Consider the following 8,130-nt stretch of genomic DNA (forward strand, 5'->3'; position numbering starts at 1 on the left):
GTTTTTCCTTCGTGGATGAAAGTGGGAACCATTATTGTGAACTTACCCCTTATGTGACATACAATGAAAAAATTCTACTTTTTTGAGATTCTTTTAGACAAATTTGTCATTAGCAATCATTTTTTTGCATCCTTGTGGAGGTATAATGGGGAGGAGTAGTCGTTGAAAGCATAAACGTAAAAGAAAGCTTTCAAATGAGCAAATTGAAGCATATAGACAAAGAGATAGAGAAAGTCATAGGAAGAGATAATAAAGTATGTCAAATATTGGTGAAGCCTCTACAAATATTATTTCAAGTGAAGAGAGAATTAAATATGCAAATGTTGAGAAAGTTATTGAAAATGAAAATGTAGATATTAATATTGGAAATGTTGAACATGATATTCAAATTGGGAATGAAAATGTTGAAATTTATATTCATAATTTTCAACATGATATTGAATTTGGAAATGAAAATGTGGGAATTGACATTGAAGGTGAAAATGTTGGAATTGACATTGAAGGTGGAAATGTTGAACCAAGCGAACATTATGTAACATCAAATTACATGAGAAAAGAAGACCCTCTTGTGGAAGAAAGACAAATTCCAAATTCAAGACCTTCAATAACTCCACAATTGTTACTTTAAATTGATGAGAATATTATAGACAATCTTGAAGGCAAGAGGTCAACACGAACCATTTGATTGTGGGCTACGCAACTTTTCAACCAATATTTTAGCAATAAGACATTGACCGAGTAATGTCAAATTTTTGTTCAATTGCTAAAGATGAAAAACATGAGACCTTTGCTATCCAAATTGAAGATTCATGTGGACAAGAAGATGGAGAAAAATTTATTATTGTCAAAATAAAATTTAATGCTCTCAATTCTATTGGAAATAATAGCAAGGAAAAAGATAAGAGAACTACTCAGAGAGTGATTACAAACTCCTTAGTAAGTTATCATTTGAGAAAGACTTTTTTTATGTGACAAAATTGTCTTATTTGAACATAAATCATAAAATATTGGATAGAGCACTTGCAAGAAGAGAAATAATTGAGGATCCTCTTCAAAATGATACATGGGATTTTGGTGGGAGGCTTCCATGTGTTGATAAGAATTTGACCGATAATGTAAAGGAGGAAATTCAATAATTTTTGGCACTCTAACTCTAGAATATCACCAAATGTAATAGATGTTTTAAAGTTAAGAATTGACAATCGAAACCATACACCACATTATAAACATTTCTTTAAATCAAGCCAAACAATGTTATAGAAAAGGTTTTGTGAAACACATCCAACTTTGCAAATCTCACAAACAGATTTTGAATCTTTGAAGCCATTTTATTGCATGTACCTCTTAAGATTTGTAATACTTGTTGCAAATACCATGTTTTATTTTCAATGTACCATGAACTATTATGCTATATTCATTCTACTTTGCATAGTAACAAAATGTTGCAGGAGTGTGGTGCAATGCAACTTCTCAGATCATCAAGAGGCTTGCTAGATCCATTTTTATGTACTAGAGATGATGGATGATTTTTCTATAGAAATGATTATTTAAATGAGAAGTGCTCACAATGTGGTGGCTTGTAGAAGTTTTTTTGTGTTTTCATGAGGGCAGCGAACACGAATTTGGAAAGAATATTGTTGAGAAAAAGAGATATGAGACAATCAAATATACTTTGAAGAGTGGAGGTGAAGGTTCTAGATGTGAGTTGGTCTCTAGAGAAGTCAGTGTTGCTGATTTTATTTCAAATTTTAGGGAATTTTTTTTTTACAAGTATGCAAGGCATACCCATAGGTCTTAGTGGTTGGATCAACAATTTAGGATGTGTAAGAACTCTTTACCAATTGGCACTATTATATCAGTGATTGATTTTGTAGAAAAATATACATTGCAACCAAAAAATGAGGTACAAGGTTAGTATTTCAATTCCATTCAGATTGCTATTTTTGTTCACATAACATATAGACATGCCCCTAATAGAACATAAGAGAACATGAAGATAATCATGGAGTATCATTTTTATGTGAGTGATGATAGATCTCACTCCTCCAAGTATGTGCAACATTGTTTCAAGAATTTTTTTTTAGTTCTTGTAGGAGAAGGGTATTGCAATAGACCGACATCTCATATGGTCAGATAATTGCACAAATCAGTTCAAGAATTCTTGTATGTTTTATTGGTTGAGTAGAATGCATGCAGAGAGGGATGTACCTCAAATTTGGAGATTTTTTGAAGCTGGGCATGGGAAAGGATAGCATGATGGAGAAAAGGCATGTTTGAAGAGATCTCTAATTAAGGAGAAACTAAGGATTTTTGGTGCTAAATTAATTTGATGCATGTTCTATTGTTGATTGGTGTAGCTCAATAATGTCACTTTGAGGGACACTTGATTCAGTAGTGTGCATATTATTTTGGTTGGTTGAGGAGGGCATAATGGGAGACAAAATGGATTGTCAGACAATGAAAAATTCTTCAATGAAGCATTCATTTTACAGCTCAAATGCAAGTACATGGACCATTTGGACATGAGAGTTGGCTTGTTTTTATCAGAATTGTATTCAGTGTGACTGGGATCAATGCAAGTCAAGTGAGTGAGTGGATACATGGGTTCCACAATATCCATGTCAAATGATGACATGGAAAGTTCATTTGAGTATGGTCGTCTTTAAAATCTTCTACAACCAGGGCATGTTTTTGCAATTGTTGCACCGTAGGGGAATGAGTAATCAAACTTTTGGTTGGCACAATGTGTTAAAAAAAAAATGGAAGCTAACACAACCGATGGAAGATGATTATGGGTTCATGCATCCTATAGGTCGATTTGGTGTTATAGGAACTTGGTTGTGAACATACATGATTAGAAATAATGACATACCTACATTTGAACACTACAAGAGACACAAAACCATTCCCATGTATTCACACCTTGTTATAGCTACAAATGTTAAGTTTTTGAAGCATCATGGAAGGAAAAAGACAAAGAACTATGGACAATTAGTAATGTTGATTATGAAGCAATATTGGATACTCTTAAGCAAAGAGATGACCCTTCAGATACACTTGAGCAACATTGACTGTAAGGAAGAAAGGTACAATGCATTGTTAATACTAACATCCCTATATTTCATTAGGTTTATTACATGTTTAGGTTCATTTATTTTTTTTGTTAATAAAATTATTCTTCTCATGGCATGTGAATGTAGGGATTACAAAAATAATGGACACTTGATTCAACAATACAAAGATTCATAGTGTTGATCATGAAGCATATCTAGCTATACCAATTGACTATAAGGAATGGATTTGGTATAATGAATTGTTGATATAAACATCCCTATGGTTCATTAGGTTCATTGTGATTAGGTTTATTAATTTTTTTGGTTAAATAAACTAAATTATTATGCTTTGGAATGCAGGGATGATGAAAATCATGGACATGCATGACTCAACTACTTCAATACAAAAATCAAGGATTACAGAAATCACAAACATATTGGAATTTATGTTAATTTAATTCTTAAATTAATTTTACTTAGTATTCTTTATTTAATAATGATATTTTGTATACTATTGCAATTTAGGTGTCTTTAAGAGTACTAGTGGTTGGAGCTATGTGTTAGGGAGCACATATATTAAATTCAAATGTTTTAGTTTTGTACCTAGGATTGCTTGATAGCATTGGTGTATTTGTACATGATGACATTGATTTGGTTGTATATATTAATGATATACGATGTATTTGTACATGATGACATTGATGTGTTTGTATTGATGATATATGATGCATTTGTACATGATGACATCAATGCGTTTGTATTGATGATATACAATGCATTTGTACATGATGAAAATGATGTGTTTGTATTGATGATATATGATGTATTTGTACATGATGACATTGATTTGTTTGTATTGATGATATATGATGTATTTGTATTGATGATACACAATGTATTTAGAGTCAAAATTTTGTACTTACGCAAATGAAATTTAATATGAATTTTGTTCACAATGGTCACCTCTTTGTGTAATGATGACTATAATTATGTTAAACATAATATGGTTATAGATATAGATAATATAGTTGTCGGCAACGATGGTTCACACCCACGATGAATAGAATGAGAATTAGGCTCAGTAGCATCTTTTCATTGAATGCCTCTAACGTTTTTTGAATCAATTGAAAAATTATTGCCCTAGGAAAATTGCTCTGAATCTTGAAAATCTGAGATAGGATATTATAGAGAGCCCTCACATGACTCTGTAGGTTTAGAAAGATGATTCACAAGTGCCATAGATTATAAGAAATAACCTGTCAAAGTTTGACAATTTTTCACACTTAGGACGCTTAAGGGACGACATCGCTATGGTATGGCACTGAGTGTTTGACTGACTTGGGAGGCAAAGCAGGAGCATGCCTAAGGTAAAATTGCATAACCAGGCATGCTACAATTGATAGTATTCATCCACAATGAACATAATGAGAATTAGGCTCCTTTGCAACTTGTAATTGAATGCCTCTGACGAGTTTTATGTCAACTGAAAAATTGTTGCCCTACAAAAACCACTCTGAATCTTGAAAATTTGAGACAATCTATTATAGAGGGCCCTCACATGACCCTATAGATTCATACATATCAATTGCAAGTGCCAAGAATTCTGAGAAACAACCTATCAAAGTTTGACAATTTTTCCCACTTAGGGCACTCAACGAACAACACCACTACAATATGGCACTGAGCATTTGACCGATTTGGGAGGAAAAATAGGAGCATGCCTAGGGTAAAACCACCTTAAAAAAATGTGTTGAAATTGATGGTTCATGCCCACGATGAACAAAACAAGAATTTAGGCTCCATTGCAACTTTTCATTGAATACTTGATGATTTTTGTGTCAACTAAAAAATCGTTGCCCTATGAAAACCGCTTCGAATCTTGAAAATATGAGACAAAATATTGTAGAGGGCCCTCACATGACCTTGTAGGTTTAGATAAATCATTCGCAAACAACTTGTCAAAGTTTGACAATTTTTTGCACTTAGGACACTCAAGGGATGACGTCGCTACAATATGGCACTAAGTGTTTGGCTGAATTGGGAGGACAAATAGTAGCATGCCTAGGGTAAAACCACCTAAATAGACATGTTGGGAATGATGGTTCACACCCATGGAAAAAATAATGAGAATTAGGCTCCATTGCAGCTTTTCATTGAATGCCTTTGACTATTTTTGTGTCAACTAAAAAATCTTTGCTGTACGAAAACCCTTGTTGCACGAAAACCCTTGCAAATCTTGAAAATATGAGATAGACTATTGTAGAAGGACGTCACATGACTCTATAGGTTTAGAAAAATTATTTTCAAGTGCCATGAATTCCAAGAAATATCCTATCAAAGTTTGACAATTTCTCTCACTTAGGGTGCTCAAAGGATGACATCGCTACGATATGGTAAGAATTTGACCAACTTGGGAGGAAAAACATGAGCATGCCTAGGGTAAAACTGCCTAACCAAACATGTTGGAACTGATGGTTCATGCCCATGATGAACAAAATGATAATTAGGATTTGTTGCAACTTTTCATTGAATGCGTATGACAATTGTTGCATCAACTAGAAAATCACTTCCCTACAAAAATTGCTCCAAATATTGAAAATATGAGATAGGCTATTGTAGGGGGCCCTCACATGACTCTGTAGGTTCAAATGAATCATTTGAAAGTGAAACTAATTCCAAGAAATATCCTATCAAAGTTTGACAATTATTCGCACTTAGGGCACTCAAGGGACGGTGTTGCAACAATATGGCACTAAGTGTTAGACTGACTTGGGGGGTAAAAATAGAACATACCTAGGGTAAAACCACCTAACGAGTTCATGCCCACAATGACATTTGAAGTTTTATAATTACTTGTCATGCATCATTACTAAGCGTAATTAACCATACTTATTGTGTGAAAATACATCATTGTTGATTACAAACTATTTTCTTCACGCAAGTGTAGGTATTAGTCACACTCTATATTGATGAATATTAATTTAATTCACATCTTCCTAATTCAAGTGCACAGAACCATAAATGTGAACGCTTAGCCCAAAATCTACACCATATATAAGTTTGATTATATGGTCTAGTCCCACTCGATATGCAATACTCAACTCTCTTTCATGCAACACACTCCTCCTACATTTGTTTCATAGTTCATAGATGAGAAAGACAATCATATGCTTTCCCAATGGTATTGCAAAACCGAATGGATAGGAGTGGGAGTTGGAGTTAAAGAATGCAAATCATAACTGTAATTTGGACGTGGTTGGAAATTATTTGCCAATTATCACAATTTGAAAATGCGAGATTTTATTGTGTTTAAATACATAATGAAGTCATACATGGAGGTTGATATGTTTGGAAGATCTAAGTATGTGAAAAATATCAATGCTTGTCATTTTGAGGAAACAAAGATTGTTTCAAGTAAGAGACGGCCTTCTAACAAAATGTGTAGTTTAGATCAATTTGTTTACTTTTTATTTGTCATTACTAAGAATCCGTGTTATGATTAATATCATGATCATTAAATTTGGTGAATTTCCCAAGGCAACCAAATTTCACACTTAAGATTTAGATAGAACAAATATATCGAATATTAAGATTATGAAAATAACATGATATTGCTCATTATTTAACCATTGTTTATTATTACATTCAAGATTAAAGTTTCAAAGATTGGATTCATGCACATGAGGAACAAATTATATCGAATCTCAACTTCTATATATATCAAATTATCAAATAATTACAAGTGTATGTCCATATACAAAAATGGCATAAACGTAGTTGACTCAAACAAAATGTATGCCCATATATGTAAGTGTATGTCCATATACAACATATACATTCCAAATAGATATGTATGGATCCTAAAATGTCTCTATCACATCCTAAACTCCTGATGAATCATCAAAATCGATCCTCTTCGAAGCAATCCTTGGCTCTGAAGGATTATGCACAAGAAAAATTCAAACCACAATTGAGATTAGCCATATTATATAATTTATATTCAAAAAGTTAACATTAAAATTAATATGCATTGAACTATTGTTGAGCTCTAATATTTAATTCTTGATTACCTCAAGTCCATGCCTTCTCCTAGGATGATTAGGAGTCCCAGATTATGCCTGTGGTAGAGAAAGGATGTCATTAAGATTTTCATAAACAACCTATATATGTTCACAAACATAACATTAATACAAGATAACATATAATTGTCAATGATAGGAACATATCTACTAAACACAAAACAAAATAAACACATATACCTGAGGCATCTCTTCTTTTGCTTCTGTAGGTATTATGGGTGCAGTCAACAAGGATGTGAAGTCAACAATTCCCTGTACATAAAAATGACAATTATGTGAATCTATCAATCTATGTAGACATGTATAATCATTGTAAGTTCTTTAAATTCTTAAAATTCAGTTAATTTTGCATTCAATTACCTTTCCCTTGTCTTTGATTGTGCTTCTAGAGTCTAGATTGTGTAGCACTGCATTTGCACTAGGTGTGTCCTACAAGAGTAAAATATGATAAACATGTAAGTTAATATATAATTTAATTAATGACAATTTAAATGACAAGCATGTATACAATAAAAAATGTAAACAACTAAGTGCAAAAAATATATACCATGTAGTTGTTAAGGCCAAATGAAATGGCCAAGAGGGTGGCCTCGTGGACCTATGATAACTCCTCCTCAGACATCAACTGTTAAATAGATCATGTATACAAACAATAATACTTAATAATAACTCTTATAAATATTCATTTAAAATAAAACACACTATGAAATTATAAGTTAAGTCTTACCACTACATTGTCAATGTACGATGTGAAGGAAGACAAATGGACCATTGAGGGGGGGTGTGAATCAATGGTAATCAAAAAATTGAACTTACAAAATGACCTAAGCTTTGATAACATAAATCAGGAAACCATGACCAGAGATATTAAACACAATTGCACATGCACACATAAGGAAAGCCCATAACACCAAATATACAAGGAAAACTCACGGTGGGGAAAAACCTTGGTGAGAAATTTTTGTTAGAGTCCACTGCTCTAATCCAGCCTCACAATG

The 8,130-nt window shown here is 32.9% G+C and overlaps 1 long non-coding RNA gene across 1 annotated transcript; it reads right to left on the reverse strand.

The window, feature by feature from the left end:
- Positions 1-6,913: 6,913 nt before the first annotated feature.
- On the reverse strand, positions 6,914-7,562 carry LOC131856038 (uncharacterized). Its single transcript, XR_009358156.1, has 4 exons — positions 7,493-7,562; positions 7,313-7,384; positions 7,124-7,171; positions 6,914-6,987 (listed from the first exon to the last, which is right to left on the reverse strand). It is a non-coding gene; the product is annotated as an uncharacterized LOC131856038 (long non-coding RNA).
- Positions 7,563-8,130: the final 568 nt, after the last annotated feature.

This window comes from Cryptomeria japonica, chromosome 1 (assembly GCF_030272615.1).
Source record: "Cryptomeria japonica chromosome 1, Sugi_1.0, whole genome shotgun sequence".
Taxonomy (NCBI): Eukaryota; Viridiplantae; Streptophyta; class Pinopsida; order Cupressales; family Cupressaceae; genus Cryptomeria; species Cryptomeria japonica.